Source organism: Hyla sarda, chromosome 4, assembly GCF_029499605.1.
Source record: "Hyla sarda isolate aHylSar1 chromosome 4, aHylSar1.hap1, whole genome shotgun sequence".
Lineage (NCBI taxonomy): Eukaryota > Metazoa > Chordata > Amphibia > Anura > Hylidae > Hyla > Hyla sarda.
The window spans coordinates 47,887,240-47,905,714 of record NC_079192.1 but is presented as its reverse complement, the minus strand read 5'-3'; the positions used below and the strand labels follow the sequence as shown (position 1 = coordinate 47,905,714).

Genomic DNA, 18,475 nt, shown 5'->3' with positions numbered 1-18,475 from the left:
CAAATATTTGCATAAACGAAATATTCACGCTCCATACCGACTCAAAAATGCAGCTTCTGAGTCCCATTACCTACAAGTATACATGTGAAAAGTGGCGCTAATTTAGGGAATGGAGCCTTGATCTGTAAGAGGAATAAAAAATAGAGCAGGAAGCGCTCCCTAGTGTGATACCGTAAGGTGTAAAGGTAACGCAGAATGTGAATGTGCGCTTACCAAGTCGGGTTGTACTACGTCCAAGTACAACCATGGATAAGAGTGCATAGAGTGTGAAGTTCCAGCTGCCGCTCCACCTTTCACAGATAACAGATCCAGACCAATTTCCTCCAAAATGGGCAGAGTCAGGAAGGCGCTTGAAACCGAGGTGAGAGTAAAACTTCTACTTTATTCCCATAATGAAACGCGTTTCGCGGAGGTTCCTCGGAACCTCCGCGAAACGCGTTGCATTATGGGAATAAAGTAGAAGTTTTACCCTCACCTCGGTTTCAAGCGCCTTCCTGACTGCCCATTTTGGAGGAAATTGGTCTGGATCTGTTAATCTGTAAGAGGACGCAGCTCTCACGTCAGGAATGACCCCTTCTCGGCCAGTGAACCAATAGAATAGTATTGGAGCCTTCTTTGGACCCTAAGCTGGAAGCAGGGAGGGATGATCACTTTTTTTATTTTACACAGTATACATCATTGTTGTGATGTGTACTGTGAAGAAAAAATAAAGAATATTCATCATAGTGATTATATAGCGCTATATTTGAAACATTTGCGAAATCGTGAAGTGCCGATATTGGCGGTAAAAGTTTGCATTTCGAATAATCGCACTCAACACTAGTGTCTACAGCCTGGGGAACAGACAGTGCCATTCTCCAATCACTGGCCCAGCTAGGACACCACTGCAGCCTGTGATTGGCTTAACCGCACTATGACATCACGTCTACAGCTTTGGAAGGCTCCTTGAAGCAGACTGTCAAAAAAGACCTGGCTGGAGATGGGGCGCCTCACTACCGAAGCTGCAAGGGAGCAGAGAAGGGTGAGTTAAGTAATTGTTATTTTATAAGGCAGCATGGGGACAATTGTACAATAGGAAGCACTGATGAATTACCGAGACTTACTAAATAGTATTATTGTTGTTATTGATACTATAATAAAGATTTAAGCTTTTTATAATTTACGTTTCGGTAATTAATCATTGCTTCCTATTACTCTTAGTATGAGACCAACAATTAATTGTGTTATCACAAGACAATAGACAATTGTAAAATAATAAGTTTCACCAGACAATCCCTTTAATGAAATTATGTTTTTGGTTATTTTTAAATCTACTTTTTGTCAAAGACAGGATATGCTTTACAATTTATGAAGTCAGTACCTCTGGCTTTAGGCTTTAAAAAGCCTAATTAAAGGGGTACTCCACCCCCTACACATCTTATCCCCTATCCAAAGATAAGATGTCTGATCACGGGAGTCCCGCCGCTGGGGACCCCCGCAATATTGCATGCAGCACCCACCTCTTACTGCGCTGGAGGGTCTGGCTCCCGACAACGGGGACGGAAGATCGTGACATCCCGACTCCGCCCCTGTGTGACGTCACACCCCGCCCCCTCAATGGAAGTCTATGGGAGTGGGTGTGAAGGCTGTTGATATGGGATAAGATGTCTATGAGTGGAGTACCCCTTTAAACTCACCGAGTGGACAGAGTTTGGTGTAACGGGGGCATGTCCTCCCACAATGCCTAATTTATAACAATTTCAGATAGAGAGCTAGTGTAATTGCACAAGCATAGATTTCAAAGCCCAATGCACATGCAGCCACTGAAGTTCCTGTTTTTTTTTTTTACAAGACATGAGAATCTTAAATACTCATATCCCCCCTCTTCCCTTGTATGTAAAATAATTTTTTTTTAAATTAAGTTGAGGTACGTCAACATAAATCCATCAGTTCTGAAAGGTCCCTAAGCCTGTAACACCCCTAAGCAAGTATCATGGATACCAGGATACCATGGAGCAGGGCTGCCATCAGAAATTTCGGGGCCCCTTACACAGCTCAAGGCCTGATATCAGTGACCCGAGTGACATCTTCTGACTTGAGTGATATCTTCTCTGTTATCATTTCTTCTTCATCTCGTCCAGAGTCTTCCTCCAGCTCCATTTTCTCTGCAGAGTCTGACATCCAGACATCATCGGCTCCTCACTTTGTGAGCAGATCCTCATCCTCTGCATGAAGACAGTAATCATTATAACCTTGCCAGAAAGTGTACCCTAAATAAAATACTGCCCCACACTGTACCCTGAATATAATACTGCCCTACACTGTACCCTGCATATAATCCTGCCATACACTGTACCCACTAAATACAATCCTGCCACACACTGTAACCTGAATATAATACTGCCACACACTTTACCCACTAAATAAAATACTGCCCCACACTGTACCCTGAATATAATACTGCCCTACACTGTACCCTGCATATAATCCTGCCATACACTGTACCCACTAAATATAATCCTGCCACACACTGTATCCTGAATATAATACTGCCACACACTTTACCCACTAAATAAAATACTGCCCCACTGTACCCTGAATATAATACTGCCCTACACTGTACCCTGCATATAATCCTGCCATACACTGTACCCACTAAATATAATCCTGCCACACACTGTAACCTGAATATAATACTGCCACACACTTTACCCACTAAATAAAATACTGCCCCATACTGTACCCTGAATATAATACTGCTATACACTGTACCCTGAATATAATCCTGCCCCACACTGTATCCACTGAATATAATCCTGCCACACACTGTAACCTGAATAGAATGCTGCCCCACACTGTACCCTGAATATAATGCTGCTATACACTGTACCCTGAATATAATGCTGCTATACACTGTATCCACTAAATATAATTCTGCCACACACTGTAACCTGAATATAATACTTCTATACACTGTACCCACTAAATATAATCCTGCCACACACTGTAACCTGAATATAATACTGCTATACACTATACCCACTAAATATAATACTGCTATACACTTTATCCTGAATATAATCCTGCCACACACTGTAACCTGAATATAATGCTGCCCCACACTGTACCCTGAATATAATGCTGCTATACACTGTATCCACTAAATATAATTCTGCCACACACTGTAACCTGAATATAATACTTCTATACACTGTACCCACTAAATATAATCCTGCCACACACTGTAACCTGAATATAATACTGCTATACACTATACCCACTAAATATAATACTGCTATACACTGTACCCTGAATATAATCTGGCCACACTGTAACCTGAATATAATGCTGCCCCACACTGTACCCTGAATATAATGCTGCTATACACTGTACCCTGAATATAATGCTGCTATACACTGTATCCACTAAATATAATTCTGCCACACACTGTAACCTGAATATAATACTTCTATACACTGTACCCACTAAATATAATCCTGCCACACACTGTAACCTGAATATAATACTGCTATACACTATACCCACTAAATATAATACTGCTATACACTTTATCCTGAATATAATCCTGCCACACACTGTAACCTGAATATAATGCTGCCCCACACTGTACCCTGAATATAATGCTGCTATACACTGTATCCACTAAATATAATTCTGCCACACACTGTAACCTGAATATAATACTTCTATACACTGTACCCACTAAATATAATCCTGCCACACACTGTAACCTGAATATAATACTGCTATACACTATACCCACTAAATACAATACTGCTATACACTGTACCCACTAACTATAATACTGCCCCACACTGTACCCTCAATATAATACTGCCCCACACTGTATTTACTGAATATAATACTGCCATACACTGTACCCTGAATATAAAACTGCCATACATGCATACACATCATATATACATATACACTCCCTCTTATCCTCTGTGTCCTCATAACTCCTCATCACCCCCGCCAAACCTCTCCTCATCATTACTATAACCCCCGCACCTCTCCTCATAACCACCATAACACCCCCTACACCTCTCATCACCCCCATAACCACCACTGCACCTCTCATCACCCCGTAACACCCCCTGCACCTCTAAACAACCCCATAACACCCCCTGTACCTCTCATTAACCCCTTAACATGCCCTGTACCTCTCATCACGCCCATAACACCCCCTGCACCTCTCATCACCCCCATAACACCCCCTGCACTTCCCATCACCCCCATAACACCCCAAGCACCTCTCATCACCTCCATACCCCCTGCACCTCTCACCCCTCCCCCTGCACTGCACCTCTCATACCCCCCTGCACTGCACCTCTCATCACCCCCCCTGCACCTCTCATCACCCCCCCCCCCTGCATTGCACCTATCACCCCCCTGCACCTCTCATCACCCCCCCTGCACTGCACCTCTCATCACCCCCCCCTGCACTGCACCTCTCATCACCCTCCCTGCACCTCTCATCACCCTCCCTGCACCTCTCATCACCCCCCTGCACCTCTCATCACCCCCCCTGCACCTCTCATCACCCTATCGCACCTCTCATCACCCCCTGCACCTCTCATCACCCCCCTGCATCTCTCATCACCCCCTGCACCTCTCATCACCCTATCGCACCTCTCATCACCCCCTGCACCTCTCATCACCCTCCCTGCACCTCTCATCACCCCCCCTGCACCTCTCATCACCCCCCCTGCACCTCTCATCACCCTATCGCACCTCTCATTACCCCCCTGCACCTCTCATCACCCCCCTGCATCTCTCATCACCCCCTGCACCTCTCATCACCTCCCCACACCTCTCATCACCCCCCCTGAACCTTTCATCACCCCCCTGAACCTTTCATCACCCCCCCTGCACCTCTCATCACCCTATCGCACCTCTCATCACCCCCCTGCACCTCTCATTAAACCCCCCCTGCATCTCTCATCACCCCCTGCACCTCTCATCACCTCCCCGCACCTCTCATCACCCCCCTGCACCTCTCATCACCCCCCTGCACCTCTCATCACCCCCCTGCACCTCTCATCACCCCCTGCACCTCTCATCACCCCCTGCACCTCTCATCACCCCCCCCCCCATGCACCTCTCACCCCCCCCTGCACCTCTCATCACCCCATAACACCCCAAGCACCTCTCCCCCCACACCTCTCATAACCATTGCAAACCTCCCCCGCCCCGCAAGTTCATCTACCCTGCTGGCTGCCGGGGATCAGTGCAGCGGAGGCTACTGCTGCTCCTGTGCACGGGGAGGATCGTCCGGACTGGAGATTGCGCAGGGACAGGTCAGGTGACTGGAGGAGACGTGCGTGCCTGCGCGGGGCCCGTCGACTCCCATCATCCCCTGGCCTGTCCGGCCCTGCCGTGACTCTTAAGGGGCCTGCACCCCTAGTAAGAGCAGGCCATGGTCCTGCGGGCCCCCTGGACTATGAGACCTGGTCATAGTCTGGCGGGCCCCCAGCGGTCAGTGAGTGACAGTTGCAGTCACTCACTGACAAGCTGGAAAAAAAGAAAAGAAAAAAAGGTCCAGGGCCGGCCGGGCCTCCTGAAAGTCCTGGCCCCATACAGGTGTATGGGTTATACCCACCTGATGGCTGCCCTGCCATGGAGCCTACAACAGCAAAAAAATAAGTTATGGAGAAGTAGAGATCAGGGTTGGACATCCATTAAATCCATTAAAATGAAAAGAATTTGGCATAACTACAATCCTGACAAGAGAAGGGGCCCACCAAAACTCACAGAGCAGGCAATTAGGGGATTAACAAGAGATCCAACAAAGACACCAACAATGACACGGAAGGAGCTGCAACGATCCACAGCAAGGATGGAAGTGTCTGTCCATAGGACCACAGTAAGGGATTACGTAAAAAGCTACCATGATGTTTCCACCTCCAAACTTCACTGTTGTTATAGTGTTTTTAGGGTGATGTGCAGTGTCATTTCTTCTTCAAACATGGTGTGTATTATGGCATCCAAACAGTTCTCACATCTGACCGCACTATATTCTCCCAGTATTTCACTGGCTTTTCCAAATCTTGTACAGAAAACTTTATACAAGCTTCAAAATGCTTTATATTCAGTAATGGGGTTTAATGTGGTGAGCGTCCATACAGGCCATGGTGGCGGAGTTCATTACTTACTGTTTCCTATGAGACAACAGTACCTGCTAATTCTATGTCTTTTTGCAGCTCTCCACAAGTGTCCTTGGCTCTTGGAAAATTCTTCTGATTATTCTTCTCCCTCCTCTTTCCACTCCCGTATTATGGCCCCAACAGAGCTCACTGGAAGATTCAGAAGCTTAGAAATACACCTGTAACAAATGACATGGTTATGTTTTACAACAATCAGGTTGTTAAAGTCTTGAGATAGATCTTTGCTTTTACCCATCATGAGAAGTGTCTTGTGTGACAATTAGATATTTTTAATAAAATAGTAGAAGATGCTTGGAACAAACTCCCTGCAGATGTGGTTGGTAAATCCTCAGTAAGTGACTGTAAATCTGCCTAGGATAAATGTATGTATATCCTTCGGAAAAAAATAAGGAAAATATTATAAGGGCAGACTAGATGTGGTCTTTATCTGCTAACAATATTCTATGTTCTTATAATGTTGTTGACCTCACATGTATCTTTATCTCCAGTCTCCGCTCTAAGTCAAAAAGGCAATGATCATGATGAAGATTATGAGAACGCGGATGCTTGTGAATTAAGAATTCTATCAAAGATGACGTACCATTGAAAAGTAATGTATACTCATCAACATACTCACGTTTTCTACATTTAATTTAATGGAATTATGTTTTGTTTTGTTTCTGTTAATATAATTTACGTCAAAGACAGAACATGTCAGAATTTATAAAGTCACTACGTCTGGCTTTAGGCTTTAGAAAGTCACACATTTTAACCAAGAAGATGGACCTTGGTGCAAAGTAGCATGGAAGGGGGCACGACCTCCCGCCATGCCTCATTTAGAAGCTAGTAGGATTTTACATAAGATGGTCAAGACAAGGCAATTGAGGTAGAATTGTTAAATACAGATTGGTATTTCAGCTGTTAGGAGTTATACAAGACAAAATATGACTAAGTAACCAAAAAATATGATACATTAAAAAGAATATCTCCAATCTTTCAGCAGATAAAATTGATGACATAAAGGATTTAGTTTGACATTTTATTTTTCTCTATTTTCAGGTCTTGATTTGTCCTCAGCAGCAGAAAATGCAATTTTTTCAGACAAAACAGGTAGTCCATTTTACGCCAATATAAAAAAATTGTGTTTTTATCTGATATAAAGGTCACGTTACCTTGAAGGTGTCTCCTTTTCTTTTGCCCATGCCTTCTTTAATGTTATTGACTCAATCCTCTTTACCTTTGCCTTCTCCCTCTTCACCTTCTATGCACCTCCTTCATATAGTAAAACATATTCACCTTCTTCTTTATTGTTTTCTGTTTCACTTTCACTTCATTCTTTTACACTTTCTTTTCCTTCCCCATCTTGTCCTTCTTCACCCTTCTCCTTTTTTTTATCTAATTCTTCTTGTCTCCTTTTTTCTACCCCTTCTTCATTCTGTTCTTCACCCTTTTGTTTACTTTCTTTTCTTCTTATTCTCTTTGATATACTTCTTGACCATCTTTTTAAAGGGGTACTCTGGCGCTTAGACATCTTATCCCCTATCCAAAGCATAGGGGATAAGATGCCTGATCGCGGGGGTCCCGCCACTGGGGACCCCCGTGATCTTGCACGCAGCACCCCAGTTAAAATGAGTCCCCAGAGCACGTTCGCTCCGGGTCTGATTACCGACGACCACAGGGCATGCGGCGTGTGTGACGTCACACCTCCGCCCCCGTGTGACGTCACGCTCCGCCCCTCAATGCAAGCCTATGGGAGGGGGCGTGACAGCTGTCACGCCCCCTCCCATAAGCTTGCATTGAGGGGCGGAGCATGATGTCACATGGGGGCGGAGGCGTGATGTCACACGCCGCCTGCCCTGTGGTCGCCGGTAATCACTATATATTCGTAATTACGAATATTGTTTTTTTTTTTTCCACAGTACACATCACAGTGATCACCCCTCTCTGCTTCCAGCTTGTGTGGTGTAAAGAAGGCTCTAATACTACTGTGTGAGACTGGCGTGCGAATTTTTGCATATGCAAAAATTTGCATATGCAGATTTTCGCATACGCGAATTTTCACATATGCAAATTTAGCGAATATGCAAATTTAGCACATATATGACGAATATTCGTCCATATATTCGCGAAATATTGCAAATTCGAATATGGTCTATGCCGCTCAACCCTATTCTTGAGTTCATTTTTAATTAATCTTCTCACAACTCATGCTCATTCACCTTTTTTTCCTTCATCACCTTTTCCTTCCTAATTCTTCTTTTTCACCCCCCCCCCCTTTACCATCTTCTTCTTCTTTTCCGTCTTCACTTCCTTTTTCTTCTCACTCATTTAACATTCTTGACTGCGCCCTTCTTCTTCATCTCAACTTCTTCAACTTCATCTACCTATTATTTATAAACTTCTCCATTATCTTTTCATTTTTACTATTTCTTCTATTTTCTTAACTCACCTGATCCTTCACATCCTATCTTTAATTCTCCTGCTTTATTTTGTTTTAATTCACCTTCTTGTCCTTCCTAACCTTCTTCTTCTACTCCTTGTAAAGACAAAAAGGAAAAAAAGGCACACGCGCCCCTAGTGTGATACGTTATGATGCTGGATAAGTGCAATAAAAGTCACACTTACCAGAAGGTGTTGCGCTAAGGGCACAACACCGTACAGCGTATTAATCAAAGAAGGTCTGTTAGCAGCCACGATCCTCCGGTCGATCCTAGCTCACTGGTCCAAACAGCAGAAGCCAAAAGGTATTGCAAAACACGGATCTTCACAGGCGCATAAACAGCAATAAATTTGGTGGAATAGGTCCTCAAGTTCATAATAATTATTTATTTAAAGCACATAAAAGCAACGCGTTTACTGCCTGTAGCGGGTGCACACTTGCCTGATGAAGTGCCTGCTACGGGCAGGAAACGCATTGCTTTTATGTGCTTGAAATACCGTATTTATCTGCGTATAACATGCACTGGCGTATAACACGCACCCCCATTTTAAGAGGGAAATTTAAGTTAAAAAAATAAAATTTCAAATAAATGACTTGGACTAAATGCCACATCATCCCCCCCCAACTTCGTTTTCTTCTGCACCTCAGTTTGGTCCCGTCCCCTCCAGTGCCACATCATTCCTTCCCTTTTATCAGTCCCTGTGCCCCATGCCTCATCATACCCCCATGTCTCATCATACCCCCATGTCTCATCATACCCCCATGTCTCATCATACTCCCCATGTCTCATCATCTCCCCATGTCTCATCATACCCCCATGTCTCATCATACCCCCATGTCTCATCATCTCCCCCTGTAATAGACCACCACTAGCCATACAGACATAAAGCATTTAGTGCCTCCCCACCATCATTTCCCCCTCATTTTCCCCCACCCTGTCTCATCATCCCCCCACCCTGTCTCATCATGACCCCATCATTCCCCCCCCTCATCATCCCCCCCTCATTCCCCCCTCATCATTTCCCCCTGTCTCATCTCCCCATCATTCCCCCCCTCATCATTTCCCCCTGTCTCATCCCCCCATCATTCCCCCCCTCATCATTTTCCGTCTCATCATCCCCCCATCATGCCAGTGGTCTTCAACCTGTGGACCTCCAGATGTTGCAAAACTACAACTCCCAGCATGCCCGGACAGCCAACTGCTGTCCGGGCATGCTGGGAGTTGTAATTTTGCAACATCTGGAAGTCCGCAGGTTGAAGACCACTCTTCCCCTTTCCTTACCTGTCTGTCAGTGAAGCAGATGAGGGACGTCCTCTGCCGGCTTCTCTGCGCGCCATCAGGGATGTCACTTTTCGGCGGCGACTACAAGAAATGAAAAGTGAGGTCAGTGATGGCGAGCAGAGAAGCTGGCAGAGGAAGTCACACACCACAGCCCGCAAGACCCGTCGCCTGACATGACCTGCTGAAGCGCAGCCAGGTAAGGAAAATAAACAAAACTATAAAGCAGGGAAAGGGGGAATGATGAGGGAGGGGGAGGTAGGGAAAATGAAAAGTGAAACTTACTTGTTTTCTCCTGCACTATCCACAGGTACTGGTGTGGTGCATAGTGCGGGAGACGCTGATTAAAAGGTAGGGCAGATCTGGACAAGGTAGGGCTCATTTTAATCAGCGTCTCCCGCACTATCCACCACACCAGTACCTGTGGATAGTGCGGGAGAAAACAAGTGACAGTGCGGGGAGGAAACGCCGCTGGTGACTGATTTAAAGTGGCCGCGGCCGAGCTGTTTATACTTAACAAGCAGCCGCTGCTGCGGCCGCTTTAAATCAGTGACCAGAAGACTTATCGGCGTATAACACGCAGGCAGGCTTTTTACCTTAAATTTAAGTTTTAAAAGTGCCTGTTATACGCCAATAAATACGGTAAATAATTATGAACTTGAGGACCTATTCCACCTAATTTATTGCTGTTTATGCGCCTGTGAAGACCCATGTTTTTTTTTGCAATACCTTTTGGCTTCTTCTACTCCTTGTCCATCATCTTCTTCACAGTTCCTGCTTATTTACCTTCTTCTCTTTCTCCTTATTCATCACTGTTGTCTTAATTTTTATTTTTTATTCTTCTTCCTCTCGCACTGGTGGATACATAATAATAGTATAAACTATATGCAGTGCAGATGGGAAAAATAAAAACTTATTAGAAAAACAGATTTATTTCAAAATGTAACCTTTAAAATGTCAGATACCTACCCATCTGCCCTCTGATGGCGAGCCTGGCCTCTCGATAGTGGCAGCGACGATGTGGTGACCAGCCCTGATGACAAGGGGTTGGTCTACCAATCAAGGAGCAGGGATGCTAGCCAACCAGGCTCAGCACTGGCATCCTATATTGCCAATGATGTGGCTTCTAAACAGGTAACTGCTGGTCACAGACACTTGTGATTGGTCTTTTATAGCCCCACATGCTTTCCTTCTGGATATTACTGCTGTGCTTCTGATTTCTTTGCTTGTAATCAGGAAACCCCTTCTGTCTTTGAGGTTTGAACCTTGACATACTTTCCTGGATTACACCCTTGGACCTGACTCTGACTATCCCTCTGTATGCCGATTTGGACCCTGACGAGACGTCCGGTTACTGACCCTACTTTGTTGACTTTGATTTTCTTGTCTTCTCTATCCCTCTCCCTGGCATTTACTCAGTAAAGGGACCGCTTCCAAGTTGGGGGCTGCTACCTAGGTTGGATCATCCGAGTAGACAGGGGTGCAGGTGGAAATTAGGAACATACATACTCACCCTGTTATCCTGACATAAAGTAATCTCATTCTTTCCTGTTATTTTCATATATGTAAAAATGTCATCATTTTTGAAGAACAATACAGAATTACACGGTGAATTAATACATGGAATTTTCAATGTAATCCCACAGAAGCTCTTAAAATAATAAATGCAGCCCCTTCATTGTTTTTCAGATATGTCAAAAAAGAAGAGATATAGAACGTCCATGATGGTAGTTCTGACCGTATTGATGGTCATTATCTTCATGGCCTTAGGAGGCATCACTTGGTTCATATTCTCACATTGTAAGTAGTAGCTGTTTTTTTTTTTTTTTTTAAAGTACATGGGGGCATTATGAGGTTCACAGCTGAGCACTATGTTTTTTGTTTAGAACTGTAACATGTGACTATGTGACTAAGGGGTCAGTACATGACACAGAAATTCTCTCTTTGATGTTCTTGAATCACATTGTCAATCACTGACCAATCAGTGCTGTAATACACCCACAATTGCACTTTCTGTCTCAATCTCTCTCCCTTCCCTATTAGTGCTTCTAGGCTACATTTGGGCTTGAGGTAAATCGCTGATGTAAAAAAGCTTTTCTGTCCCTCTCTGCAACAGAATGATGATGTGAGTGGCCGCAAGATGGCTGCCGATTATATAGGGCTGTAACAGGGGTGGCTGGCTGCTGGTAGGCTGCATGTGATTTCCGGGTCATCACGTCAACCCTTGTTCCCGCCTTCTGAGGATTCCTTGCCCATGTCCTCACATGTTTATCTGCCATTTTAGATGCCCTACCCCTGGACCACACTAAATGGAGTTTAATGAAGCGATTCGCGCAATCGAATCGCGGTGATATTCGCATTAGTTGTGAATTGAATTTTTTCTGAAATTTGTAACGAATTCGAATTCGTCTGATTTGATTTGCTCATCCCTAGTCATAGCATATAGAATATCATAGTCGTAGCGTATTGTATATCATCATAGCATATAGTATATCACATTCTAGTCAAATACATGATAGTGGAATTCACTAGCAATGTTCTATTTCCTACAGACTCAGTTCTACAGAGAAAAGTTGCAGATCTGGATAACACGATGGGTAAGGAGATCTCTAGATGATTTTTCTTTTACACTCTAATTCAATTTGTAAACATACCGGGGGATTATCAAGGCTTGTATGCCAGTTTTCCGCCATAAATAAGCCAGAAGTTTTTACACAAGGCTCATTTTGTTCAAACGTTTACAACATTTCTGTGTCAAAGGAACTTTTTGGCCGAGTCTAAAAAAGGGATTGGTTTCAGTGTCCTAAGATGTTAGACACGTTTATTTATATGCAACTTTTTAAAAAGTAAAAAAAAATCTGTTATTTTTGTACTAATATTTGATTTAAAAACTATTCAAATGCAAAGATAATGCAGAAAAAAACATACATTTCTACAACTGCTAATCATTTCTCTATATTACTTCTTTTCACCCATTTCAGAGCCAAGTATAATAAGTGGTCTAGAAAAACTCTGGAAATCAGGTACTTAACACTAAAGTATTGAGACACATACACATTGCACCTACAGAAAGTTTTAGGACATCTCATTCTATATCGATAGGCATTAATATGTATTTGGTTCCCCCCACCTTTTGGGAAGACTCTCCATGTGATTTTGGGGTGTACTGGGAATTTTTGCAGAAGAACATTTGTGAGGTCAAACACTGAGGTTGGATGAGAGGGACTGAGTCCTAAGCCGACCCCTAAAAATCAACCCCATAGAATTATCCCTCCATCACCAACCCTTTCAGCTGGCACAATGCAGTGAGGCAGGTAATGTTCTTCTGGAATAACCAAACCCAGACTTGTCTATCAGACGCCAGATAGAGAGGGGTCATTCATCCTTCCACAGAACACTTTTCTACTGCTCTACTGGTGGTGTTTTACACCTCTCCATCTAACACATTGGCAGTGTGCTTGAAGATGTAAGGCTGGCATGCAGCTGATCGGCCATGGAAACCCAAGCAGAGCAAAACCCAGGCAGTTGGCAGAGGGTTGGTGACTTTTATGCACTATTGTATGCCTCTGCACTAGGTGACCCTGATCCATAGGTTTACATTGTCTCCACTTTGTGGCTGAGTTGCTGTGGTTCCATAAATTTCACTTCTCAATTATATCAACCACAACTGATGGTGTAAGATGTAAAAGGGAAGAAATATCAGAAACGGACTTGGTGCAGTGGTGGTGTCCTCTCACAGTACCACGCTGGTATCAGTGAGCTCTGCAGAGCGACCCATTCTTTTGCAGATGTCTGTAAAGGTGACTACATTGGTAGGGGCTGGATATTATAAACTTGTGGCAATGGGACTGAATGATGATTAAGTACAACTTCACACATCTTTGCATTGGGAGGGCAAGGGATAAGTTAATAAAAGTATCCCTGGTTATGTTCTAGGGATGAACTGATTGGTTGAGGGGCTCATGTCATAGATGGTGAGATGGTGGTCACAACATGGAACCTAACCGATCAGACCTTAATGATTTATAAAATGGGAAAACTGATTCTCAGCACTCGTATAAACCGCAATTTTCTCATTTTAGTTTCCAGGTTGCTAGATGTTCTGTTCAACTTTGAGGATAAAGGTAATGTTCTCACAATGTGTCAGCTTCTTTTGTATGATAAGACATTTGTAGCTCCATTTTGAACTTTTATTACAAGACGGAGACTCACATTATGCATGCAACTCTTTCTTTACTGAATTTAGCAGTAAAAGCAAATAGGTATAATACAGAGAAAAACTTAGGTAGCCTAACCAAACATGCTACATGTCCATAGCACACCAATCAGGATAAAGCACAGATGATATAAGGCAGTTTTGTACCAAACTCTTCCTCTTTCTTTGCTGCTACTGCCTGAGAAAGTTCAGTACATCATCTCTCTGTATTTTATTGATATAATTATATTTTATAATCCTTTATTTTTATTATTTATTGAATTATAGATTTTCCTTTTTGTTCTTTTCATTTATTTCCCTTTTTTCATTTATCTAACCTTATTAATTTAATATATCCATTTTTAATATATTTATTCTTTTTTCTCCCTTGTTGATTATCATATTGCTTCCCTTTATATTTCTCCCCCCTTTTAGTTCATCCATTCGTCTTCATTAATGTTCTTTTTCCTATTTCGCCAATTACCTGGTTCTGATCCTGCCAGTCTTTTCTTGCTGTGCCAGCCATTGCTCCTTCCCTGTTGCTCCTCTTGCGCCCAGGGCCGGCCTTAGGGGTGTGCGAGCTGTGCGGCCGCACAGGGCGCCATAGCAACAGGGGCGCCAGGCGGCTGACACAGCTTGCACCAAGTATATATAATTTGTATTGCCCGACGCCCGGGATTTAGCCCTGCTTCGCACAAGCAGCGCTAAATGCCGGTGTAATGAAGAAAACTGTGCCCTGTAGCGGAATGTGACCCTCCGCACAGGGACACAGTTTTCTGCTACGCAGGCCGCTCCCTCTCATTACATTCCCACTACCCTCCCTCAACTGTGTCCCTATGCGAAGGGTCACATTCCGCTTCAGGGCACAGTTTTCTTCATTACACCGGAAGGCTTCACTTACCCCGACCTCCTCCGCGTCTCCCGTTGGCTGGCGGCCCGAGTCTGAAGAGGGACGTCGCACATGTGACATACCTCCGCAGACCCGCACAGTGACGTCATTAGTCAGGGCGCCGCCGGAGAGAAGAGAAGCGCAGCGCAGGTCAGGTAAGGTTGTCTATGTGTATGTGGGGGTGTCTGTGTGTGTGTGCATGTGTGGTTGTCTGTTTGTGTGTGTGTGTGTGTGTGTGCGCATGTGTGGTTGTCTGTCTGTCTGTGTGTGTGTGTGTGTGCATGTGTGGTTGCCTGTGTGTGTGTGTGTGTGTGTGTGTGTGAGTCGGTGGGGGGAGGGGGGGGGAGGAGGAACTACAATGCTACCAAATTTGGGGAACCTGCTACTACCTAATGTGGGGAACCTGCTACTACCTAATGTGGGGAAACTGCTTCTTCCTAATGTGGGTGTTACGCCGAGCGCTCCGGGTCCCCGCTCCTCCCCGGAGCGCTCGCAACATCCTCGCAATTGCAGCGCCCCGGTCAGACCTGCTGACCGGGTGCGCTGCAGTATCTCTCTCAGCCGGGATGCGATTCGCGGTGCGGGAGGCGCCCGCTCGCGATGCGCATCCCGGCTCCCGTACCTGACCCGTTCCCCATCGGTCTTGTCCCGGCGCGCGCGGCCCCGCTCCTTAGGGCGCGCGCGCGCCGGGTCTCTGCAATTTAAAGGGCCACTGCGCCACTGATTGGCGCAGCAGGCTTAATTAGTGTGATCACCTGTGCACTCCCTACTTATACCTCACTTCCCCTGCACTCCCTCGCCGGATCTTGTTGCCATTGTGCCAGTGAAAGCGTTTCCTTGTGTGTTCCTAGCCTGTGTTCCAGACCTTCTGCCGTTGCCCCTGACTACGATCCTTGCTGCCTGCCCTGACCTTCTGCTACGTCCGACCTTGCTCTTGTCTACTCCCTTGTACCGCGCCTATCTTCAGCAGTCAGAGAGGTTGAGCCATTGCTGGTGGATACGACCTGGTTGCTACCGCCGCTGCAAGACCATCCCGCTTTGCGGCGGGCTCTGGTGAATACCAGTAGCAACTTAGAACCGGTCCACCAGCACGGTCCACGCCAATCCCTCTCTGGCACAGAGGATCCACCTCCAGCCAGCCGAATCGTGACAGTGGGGCTATACTGCACCTAATGTGGGGAGCTTTACTGCACCTAATGTTGGGAACTTTACTGCACCTAATGTGGAGAACTATACTGCACCTAATGTGGGGAGCTATACTGCACCTAATGTGGGGGGAACTATACTGCACCTAATGTGGGGAGCTATACTGCACCTAATGTGGGGAGCTATACTGCACCTAATGTTGGGAACTTTACTGCACCTAATGTGGAGAACTATACTGCACCTAATGTGGGGAGCTATACTGCACCTAATGTGGGGGGAACTATACTGCACCTGATGTGGGGAACTATACTGCCAACCTAATGTGGGGGAGCTATACTGCACCTAATGTGGGGAACTATACTGAACCTAATGTGGGGAACTATACTGAACCTAATTTGGGGAACTATATTGAACCTAATTTGGGGAACTATACTGCACCTAATGTGGGGGAACATTATATTGCACCTAATGTGGGGGAGCTATACTGCACCTAATGTGGGGGAACTATACTGCACCTAATGTGGAGAACTATACTGCACCTAATGTGGGGAGCTATACTGCACCTAATGTGGGGGGAACTATACTGCACCTGATGTGGGGAACTATACTGCCAACCTAATGTGGGGGAGCTATACTGCACCTAATGTGGGGAGCTATACTGCACCTAATGTGGGGAGCTATACTGCACCTAACGTGGGGAGCTATACTGCACCTAATGTGGGGCTATACTGCACCTAATGTGGGGAACTACACTGCACCTAATGTGGGGAACTACACTGCACCTAATGTGGGGGAACATTATACTGCACCTAATGTGGGGGGAACTATACTGCACCTAATGTGGGGGAACTATAATGCACCTAATGTGGAGAACTATACTGCACCTAATGTGGAGAACTATACTGCACCTAATGTGGGGAACTATACGGCACCTAATGTGGGGAACTAAATGGCACCTAATGTGGGGGAACTATACTGCACCTAATGTGGGGGAACTATATGGTACCTAATGTGAGGGAACTATACTGCACCTAATGTGTGGAACTATACTGCACCTAATATGGGGGAACTATACTGCACCTAATGTGGGGAACTATACTTCACCTTATGTGGGGGGAACTATACTGCACCTTATGTGGGGGGAACTATACTGCACCTTATGTGGGGGGAACTATACTGCACCTTATGTGGGGGAAACTATACTGCACCTTATGTGGGGGGAACTATACTGCACCTTATGTGGGGGGAACTATACTGCACCTTATGTGGGGGGAACTATACTGCACCTTATGTGGGGGGAACTATACTGCACCTAATGTGGGGGAACTATACTGCACCTAATGTAGGGGAACTATACTGCACCTAATGTGGGGGAACTATACTGCACCTAATGTGGGGGAACTATACTGCACCTAATGTGGGGGAACTATACTGCACCTAATGTGGGGGAACTATACTGCACCTAATGTGGGGGAACTATACTGCACCTAATGTGGGGGATCTATACTGCACCTAATGTGGGGGAACTATACGGCACCTAATGTGGGGGAACTATACGGCACCTAATGTGGGGGAACTATACGGCACCTTATGTGGGGGAACTATACTGCATCTGATTAAGGGGGCAGGGGAATGATTAAATATTTAAAAAAAAATATTTGTTACAAAGATTTTTTTTCCTCTTTGTGTATATTTATGGGGTAATGGTGGGGGGGGGGGGGCGCCACAAGGTTAGCTCGCACAGGGCGCCTGAACACCTAAGGCCGGCCCTGCTTGCGTGCAGATAATTTATCTTTGGCATTTCCCGCCCTCTGCCTTCACAGAGTAGCATCCCTCACACTAGATACTCTCTGTCTGCCTCATGTTCTTCCCGGCATCTGTAATCTCTATTTATTTGGTCACAGAAATTTTTTCTGGTCTTAGAGTGCCACCTAGAGCATAAATTTAGGTAATACACTTCATTTCTTTTTATTACACTTTTCCCCTTCTCCTATTGCTCTATTATTACAATGATATATTTTTTCCTTTCAGGTTATTCTTATATTTTACCCTACATATACTTTATTATTATTAAATATATATTTTAATATTTCTTCACATCATTTTCTTCATAATGTCCAAACAAGATATCCCTACTGACAAGGACATGGAATATTTGACTGGCGATCAGATTTAGTCCTCAGTAAATGATTCTGTGTCCAAATCTGTCCAGTCAGCCGTTCAGTCAGCCATGGCTACTATGCATGACACGATTGCCAGATCTGTGGTGATTGGTAGTTCGCAAGCTTCTGAAAACCACAAAAATTGTCTCATCTTCACTATCAGACCATTTTTGGTCAGCAGAGGACACTGTTGCGTGCTCCTCTAAGGGACAAAAAGG

General features: G+C 44.9%; 1 long non-coding RNA gene across 1 annotated transcript in view; it reads left to right on the top strand.

Annotated features, from left to right (window-relative positions):
* The window catches only part of LOC130366799 (uncharacterized), a 31,167-nt gene extending 24,448 nt beyond the window's left edge, over positions 1-6,719 (top strand). Inside the window, exon 3 of the long non-coding RNA XR_008891932.1 lies at positions 6,656-6,719. This is a non-coding gene — a long non-coding RNA (uncharacterized LOC130366799). The remainder of the gene's footprint in view (positions 1-6,655) is intronic.
* The last annotated feature ends 11,756 nt before the right edge of the window (positions 6,720-18,475 follow it).